The sequence below is a fragment of the Bombina bombina genome, chromosome 3, assembly GCF_027579735.1.
Source record: "Bombina bombina isolate aBomBom1 chromosome 3, aBomBom1.pri, whole genome shotgun sequence".
Lineage (NCBI taxonomy): Eukaryota > Metazoa > Chordata > Amphibia > Anura > Bombinatoridae > Bombina > Bombina bombina.
In genome coordinates this window covers 1,261,961,319-1,261,970,090 of record NC_069501.1, presented here as the reverse complement: position 1 = coordinate 1,261,970,090, position 8,772 = coordinate 1,261,961,319, and the positions used below count along the sequence as shown (strand labels likewise).

Below are 8,772 nucleotides of genomic sequence, written 5' to 3'. Positions count from 1 at the left end.
TCCTCTGCTTTGATTCCTAATGTTGTGGTAATTAACCCCCCAGCCCCTGAGCTTGCACCCGCCGGGCCCGGTGCTGTTATGGTTGCGGGACAGGCGGGTGCAGTGAGCACTGGCCCATCTGGCCTGGACACGGCTCTGGAGGCGGGCCTGGGGGCCCTTACGGCCTCCGGAATGTCTCCTGAGGCGGCGGCGGCCATTGTGGGCATGTTTAAGGCCCTCACGGCCGCTGTGCTGCCTCCGGTGGCAGGCCGGGTGGAACCGGGGCCTACCGCCCCTCATCATCCCCCTTTTGTGGGCCAGGGGCCTAGCGACCCTCATCAGGCAGGGCCCAGTATTGAAAATCATCCGGCCGGGTCCCTAGGGCCCGGCCCGGATGCCTCATTGGTGGCTCAGTCGGCTACTGGAGCGGGGCCTGCGGGTCCTCGCCCACTCACCAGACCGCCGCTTTCATTGGTGGCTCAGTCGGAGCCTGCAACTACCAGTGCAGGCTCCGGTTGCGGCCTTGCGTCCGCCGCGTCCATTTCCGGCCGGTCAGGTGACACGCGTGACGTCACTTCCGGCGCCGCGGTAGTCACACGGCCGGAACCTGGATCGGAGGGACGCATTCAGCGAGCGCGCAAGAGGCCTAGCCGGGTACTCTCCACAGGTGAGGGGGGAGTATCCGGGCGGGCCTGCTCCGCTGCGCGACACTCTGCAATAGCTAGCATGGCAAACAGAGCAAGTCTCTTACAGAGGGGCCGCGGCGTGCAGAGAGGGAGGCTCAGGGGGTCCAATGTTAACAAGCAGGCTTATGGGAGAGCTAGAAGCGCATTGCTGGAGCGCCAGTGGTATAACAGGGGGGGTGCCAGCAGCAACTATGTACCCCAAACAAGGGAGAATGCGCCCACTGATGGGGCACAGGGCGAGTCGCTATGCACAATAACTGCAGGGGTCCAGGGAGGCCAAGGGCTTGTTGCTGCAGGTGCTCAGAGCGTTCATTCAGTCAGGGAGCGCGTGGTCAGAGAATCCTCCTATGTGGCAGGGCCAGCGAATGAATGGAGTGGTGATATGAATGACGAGAGGGCTAGAGGGGTCCCAGACAGGGCCGGGGGCAGTACTTCTACCCCGATTGGGGGCGGCAGTCAAGGGGGACACATGGCTGGCCTGGATACTCCCCTCTTGTTTGTTTCTCCCCCACAGGACATGGTGCCTACACCGCAGAGGACAGAGGGCTCGGGTACAACGGGAGTAGGACTATCTGTACAGCCGTCAGGCGGATCAGTGGCAGCTGCACCAGGAATATCTACCCCTTCAACATCGGCAGTTGGTGAGAGAAATGTATTTAATTTGTCACGCATCACTGACACCGACTATAGCACTGATTCAGACTCAGATGGTGGGAAGAAATTAGGGCTTAACAGTAAGGGGCAGCGTCGCATGTTCAAAATGTTAAGGCTATTGGTGGCTGAGCGTAATCAGGCTAGAGGTTTAGGTAGCATGGAGCAGCCTGCGCCGATAGCGGGGCAAAGCACAGCGGCAATATCCAAGGGCACTGGCCAGGGAGGCGAGAGCGCTGCGCAGCTGCAGGACATGTCAGTCAGTACCAGGAGGGTGGCGTTGCAGGGGGACTCTTATCCCTGCAAGATCCACTGCCTCCATGCACATCTCAAACCCAAGACGGTACAGAAAATCCGCGATCATAAATACGTCAATATGTTCGAGCTGTCCCTTGAGGCGCAGCGAGACAAAGAGCGTAGTGAGGATGGGACTGGGCCAAAGAAGATCCAGCGCCCAGATACATTTGAGGAGTGGAGGAAGTGCTTTCGGGTATTCTCCTCCTGCTACATCGAACAGAGGCCGGAGGCCGCGGTTGATGTAATTAAGTACGCGGAAATCATTGAATGTATCTATAATAGATATGGGGAAGGCATGTGGCGTGCTTATGATAGCGAATTTAGGCGGAAGATGGTTGGTAACCCGGTCTTGAACTTTGGGGTAAAAGACTTGGACCTGTGGTCCCTGCTCATACCGGAAAAGGGGGGGGCAGGAGTTTCCTTGCTGTGGTCAGGGCTCCAGAGGCCAACGGGCCCCATCAAGCGGAGAGGCAGGGAGTGCTGGAAGTACAATGAGAAGCAGTGTGACAAAGGAGCTTCCTGTTCCTTTCGGCATGCTTGCATGTACTGCAGCGGTCAACACCCAGGTGTTGAATGCCCGAAGCGGAGGGACGGAGGAGCCTTCCGTGGGGCAAAATCGGGGGGGGCTGGACAAAAGAGCTCCAACACCCCTGAAGCTGGACGCCATTAGACCTTGGCTGGCGGCCTACCCAGACAGGGTGTCGGCTGCCAACCTACTAGCGGGGATTGGCGAAGGTTTCAAGATACCAACATTGGGGTTGGTAATGGGGTCCTCGTCGCACAAGAATCTGAAGTCGGCTTACGAAATGCCGGGCGAAGTTAGGGCGAAACTGAGCAAAGAAATTGCTCTGGGAAGATTTGCTGGTCCATTTGAACAACCTCCCATCCCTGACCTGGTTATTTCCCCTTTAGGGGTGGTTCCCAAAAAGGAACCAGGGAAGTTCCGCCTGATTCAGCATTTGTCCTATCCGAAAGGGGGTTCCGTCAATGACGCAATAGACCCACTGATAAGCTCGGTGTCTTACCAATCGTTTGACCAGGCGTTGGAATTGGTGGTGGCGGCGGGTCCGGGCGCGCTGCTAGCCAAAATGGACATCGAATCTGCCTTTCGGTTACTCCCCATACACCCAGCATCTTTCAGACTGATGGGGTGTAAATTCGAGGGGAATTATTTTGTAGACAAATGCTTGCCCATGGGTTGCTCGCTATCGTGTGCTTATTTTGAAGAGTTTAGCTCATTCTTGCACTGGGCCATTATCACGGCGGCCGGCGGGGGAATAGTCGCTCATTATCTGGACGACTTCCTGCTGGTTGGCGCCGCGAACACACGCGAATGCGATCGACTGATCGCAGTAATGCGTAGGCTAATGTCGAAATTTGGAGTGCCACTGGCTGAGGAAAAAACACAGGGCCCCTGTACAAGACTCACGTACTTGGGGATCGAAATTGACACTGCTGCAAGGCTATGTCGTCTCCCAGCCGATAAGGTGGAAGCAATGCTCTCGGCGGTGCGCAAAGCCAGGGCAGCGAAGAGCATGCCCCTGAGGGAGCTTCAGTCAGTGCTAGGCTTACTCAACTTCGCGTGCAAAATTATACCCATGGGTCGCGTGTTTAACAGGAGGATGGAAGCTTTACTTTCCAGTCCGCACGGCACACGTAAAGTGTCGGTTTCGGAAGACATGCGGGAAGATTTGAAGGTATGGGATCTCTTCCTGCAAGGCTTCAATGGAACACTGCTGTGGCGCGCTCCTAGGGTTTCCAGTCAGACAGTGCACCTGCTGACGGATGCAGCTGGAGCAGCAGGTTATGGCGCCTATTTGGATGGGCAATGGAGCGCCGAGCCATGGCCCTTGTCATGGGTCCGAGCCGGACTGACAAGGAACTTGACACTTCTGGAGCTCTTTCCCATAGTTGTGGCTATGGAGCTCTGGGGGCCGGCGTTAAAAGATCGCTACATAGTGTTTTGGACGGACAACGCTAGCGTTGTGTTCGCCATAAATAGGTTGTCTGCGTCGTCACCGGTAGTTGTTAGGTACTTGCGACAGCTAGTGCTGAGGTGCTTGCAATACAATATTCAGTTTTCCGCGAGGCACGTTCCCGGGGTCAACAACACCCTGGCGGACGCACTCTCGAGGTTTCAATGGGAACAGTTTCGCAGACTGGCCCCTAACGCAGCAGCAGTTGGCTTACCTTGTCCCCACTCTATTTGGCAGTTGGGGGGCAGGGAGGTCCATAGGGCACCTAGTGAGGGCATCCCTGGCGCCGAACACGTGGAGAGCTTATTCACAGCACTGGGGCGAGTGGGTAAGTTACTGTCACGAACAGGGCGCAGCGCCGGAAAGGGTCTCGAGGGATCTGTTCTTGGAGTGGCTGGCAGAGAAACACGGGCAAGGGACTTCGAAGGGCGCTATATCCAATAGAATAGCTGCAATCTCCTTCTTTTGCAATATGCTAGAGTGGCCCAATATCACGAAAGGTTTCCTGGTGAAGCGCGCGAACCTGTCACATTTTGTAGGCTAGCCAGGCTGGTGGACGCAATCGAGGGCATTTGCGTCGAACCCGGCGAAAGAGAACTGTTTCAGTGCGCATTCTCCTTGGCGTTCTTTGCGGCCCTCAGGCCGGGCGAGCTGGTCGCAACCTCAAAGGATGCGGTTAACACGGGTATGCAGTTGGCTCATGTCAAACTGGCGGGCGATAATTTGTTATTGTTTATCCCGCACTCGAAGACTGACCAGGAGGGGAAAGGGGTGTGGATCACTCTGACTCCCTCAGCATCGGGCGTCTGCCCGGTTGTGAGTACAAGGGCCTACATGGCGCAGCGACCGCGGGGCCCCGCCCAGTTCTTAGTGCATTCCGACGGATCGAATCTCTCCCGGTACCAGTTTGCGGCTGTGCTCAGAAAGGTAGCGCTTGCAGCAGGTTTGGGGAACTGTAGAATCACCCCCCATTCCTTCCGAATAGGGGCTGCCACCAGCGCGGCGGCGCTAGGTTGGAAGGGAGAACGCATACAGAAGTTGGGCAGATGGAGGTCCCAATGTTACAAGTCTTACGTGCGCCCCCCAGCTGAGGCGTAGGGGGTATTCGGTGTAGGAGTAAGGAAACAGGCGTTTTACAGTTGTTCTGGTTGTGTTGTTTAATTTTAGTCTAAGGTGATTGACTATGTAATCCGTTTTTCAGGTGTGGCTACAGGTCCTTCTCGCATCTGGATAATAGGGCACTCCTACGTGCACTGGGCGGCACTGAAGGCCCATTCTCTTCCTGAGGGGCAGCAGTTGGGGATTCCGACGTCTAAGGCATCAATACGGTGGTTGGGCCGTAGAGGCTTACAGTGGGATGGTTTGCCTGCCCTCCTCCAGAATGCCAGACATAGATGGGGACAGCCCCACATCATCCTCCTTCACATGGGGGGAAATGATATAGGGAGTGCACCGGCTCTGGACCTCATCAATGCGATGAGGTCGGATGTCAAGTGGATCTGTACCACGTTCCCGGGGGTTAGGCTGGCTTGGTCCAACATAATCCCCCGGCTGCGTTGGAGATATTTTCCCACACCTAGGATAGCATATAGGGTTAGAAAAAAAGTTAACAGGGAGCTGGGTAGAGCAGTACTAGAGGTAGGGGGTTTTGTGGTCCGCCATGAACTGATCTCAGCGGACAAAAAAGGGCTGTATCGCCCGGACGGGGTGCACCTGTCCGACGAAGGGCTGGTGATCTTCCTGGTGGACCTCAAAACGGCTCTGGTTAGTAATATTTAGCGGGTGGCGGCAAGAGCCCGGTTTATGTGGGAGTGCCTGTCTCTTGTGGCGGGAGGTCGTAGCCATCAACAATTGAGGGCGGAGTCTGCAGAGGTGACAGTCGGGCTAATGGGCGGGGGTGATGTCCTCAGGTCGTGACCTGGGGGGCCCCGCCCCGCGGGTCTGCTGGCTGAAGATCCTTTAGGACGTCCGCGCCTATTAGACGGAATGGGGTGGGGCCACATTTGCGCCCCACCCTTGGCATTTGCAATTCCACAACATCTGGCTGCGACCTCTTGTCATATGGAGCTAATAGTTTACTAGGCCTCGAATGCCGCCACAGGTTAAATATTTGAATGACTTCCGTTGAAGTCAAGTTAATATTTGTTAATAAATATGACCATCGTTATGGTCTTTAAATCCCAGCTATCTGTGTCGTGTCTTTATTTATAAGTTAAGTAGTTATGTTAAGTTGTTTTTGTAAGGGGTTGGAACTACCAGATACAGCATCAGCCCTTAACAAGCTGCAATAAAGATACAGCAGTTAGTTATACAGCATCACAATATCATATATAAACAAGCTGCAATAAATATACAGCAGTTAGGTATACAGCATCACAACATCATATATAAACATGCTGCAATAAAGATACAACAGTTAGGTATACAGCATCACAACATCATATATAAACAAGCTACAATAAAGATACAGCAGTTAGGTATACAGCATCACAACATCATATATAAACAAGCTACAATAAAGATACAGCAGTTAGGTATACAGCATCACTACATCATATATAAACACGCTGCAATAAAGATACAATAGTTAGGTATACAGCATCACAACATCATATATAAACAAGCTGCAATAAAGATACAACAGTTAGGTATACAGCATCACAACATCATATATAAACAAACAGCAATAAAGATACAACAGTTAGGTGTACAGCATCACAACATCATATATAAATAAGCTGCAATAAAGATACAACAGTTAGGTATACAGCATCACAACATCATATATAAACAAGCTGCAATAAAGATACAACAGGTATACAGCATCACAACATCATATATAAACAAGCTGCAATAAAGATACAATAGTTAGGTATACAGCATCACAACATCATATATAAGCAAGCTGCAATAAAGATACAGCAGTTAGGTATACAGCATCACAATATCATATATAAACAAGCTGCAATAAAGATACAGCAGTTAGGTATACAGCATCACAATATCATATATAAACAAGCTGCAATAAAGATACAGCAGTTAGTTATACAGCATCACAACATCATATATAAACAAGCTGCAATAAAGATACAACAGTTAGGTATACAGCATCACAACATCATATATAAACAAGCTGCAATAAAGATACAACAGTTAGGTATACAGCATCACTACATCATATATAAACAAGCTGCAATAAAGATACAGCAGTTAGTTATACAGCATCACATCATCATATATAAACAAGCTGCAATAAAGATACAACAGTTAGGTATACAGCATCACAACATCATATATAAACAAGCTGCAATAAAGATACCGCAGTTAGGTATACAGCATCACAATATCATATATAAACATGCTGCAATAAAGATACAACAGTTAGGTATACAGCATCACAACATCATATATAAACAAGCTGCAATAAAGATACAGCAGTTAGGTATACAGCATCACAACATCATATATAAACAAGCTGCAATAAAGATACAACAGTTAGGTATTCAGGATCACAACATCATATATAAACAAGCTGCAATAAAGATACAACAGTTAGGTATACAGCATCACAACATCATATATAAACAAGCTGCAATAAAGATACAGCAGTTAGGTACACAGCATCACAATATCATATATAAACAAGCTGCAATAAAGATACAGCAGTTAGGTATACAGCATCACAATATCATATATAAACAAGCTGCAATAAAGATACAGCAGTTAGGTATACAGCATCACAACATCATATATAAACAAGCTGCAATAAAGATACAGCAGTTAGGTATACAGCATCACAACATCATATATAAACAAGCTGCAATAAAGATACAACAGGTATACAGCATCACAACGTCATATATAAACAAGCTGCAATAAAGATACAACAGTTAGGTATACAGCATCACAACATCATATATAAGCAAGCTGCAATAAAGATACAGCAGTTAGGTATACAGCATCACAACATCATATATAAACAAGCTGCAATAAAGATACAACAGTTAGGTATACAGCATCACAATATCATATATAAACAAGCTGCAATAAAGATACAGCAGTTAGGTATACAGCATCACAATATCATATATAAACACGCTGCAATAAAGATACAGCAGTTACATATACAGCATCACAACATCATATATAAACACGCTGCAATAAAGATACAACAGTTAGGTATACAGCATCACAACTTCATATATAAACAAGCTGCAATAAAGATACAGCAGTTAGTTATACAGCATCACAATATCATATATAAACAAGCTGCAATAAATATACAGCAGTTAGGTATACAGCATCACAACATCATATATAAACATGCTGCAATAAAGATACAACAGTTAGGTATACAGCATCACAACATCATATATAAACAAGCTACAATAAAGATACAGCAGTTAGGTATACAGCATCACAACATCATATATAAACAAGCTACAATAAAGATACAGCAGTTAGGTATACAGCATCACTACATCATATATAAACAAGCTGCAATAAAGATACAACAGTTAGGTATACAGCATCACAACATCATATATAAACAAACAGCAATAAAGATACAACAGTTAGGTATACAGCATCACAACATCATATATAAATAAGCTGCAATAAAGATACAACAGTTAGGTATACAGCATCACAACATCATATATAAACAAGCTGCAATAAAGATACAACAGGTATACAGCATCACAACATCATATATAAACAAGCTGCAATAAAGATACAACAGTTAGGTATACAGCATCACAACATCATATATAAACAAGCTGCAATAAAGATACAGCAGTTAGGTATACAGCATCACTACATCATATGTAAACAAGCTGCAATAAAGATACAGCAGTTACGTATACAGCATCACAATATCATATATAAACAAGCTGCAATAAAGATACAACAGTTAGGTATACAGCATCACAATATCATATATAAACAAGCTGCAATAAAGATACAGCAGTTAGGTATACAGCATCACAACATCATATATAAACAAGCTGCAATAAAGATACAGCAGTTAGGTATACAGCATCACAATATCATATATAAACAAGCTGCAATAAATATACAGCAGTTAGGTATACAGCATCACAACATCATATATAAACAAGCTGCAATAAAGATACAGCAGTTAGGTATACAGCATCACAATATCATATATAAACAAGCTGCAA

General features: G+C 47.8%; 1 long non-coding RNA gene across 1 annotated transcript; it reads left to right on the top strand.

Moving 5' to 3' along the window:
* Positions 1-1,215: 1,215 nt before the first annotated feature.
* LOC128654723 (uncharacterized) lies at positions 1,216-5,772 on the top strand. Its single transcript, XR_008401479.1, has 2 exons — positions 1,216-1,306; positions 4,791-5,772. It is a non-coding gene; the product is annotated as an uncharacterized LOC128654723 (long non-coding RNA).
* The last annotated feature ends 3,000 nt before the right edge of the window (positions 5,773-8,772 follow it).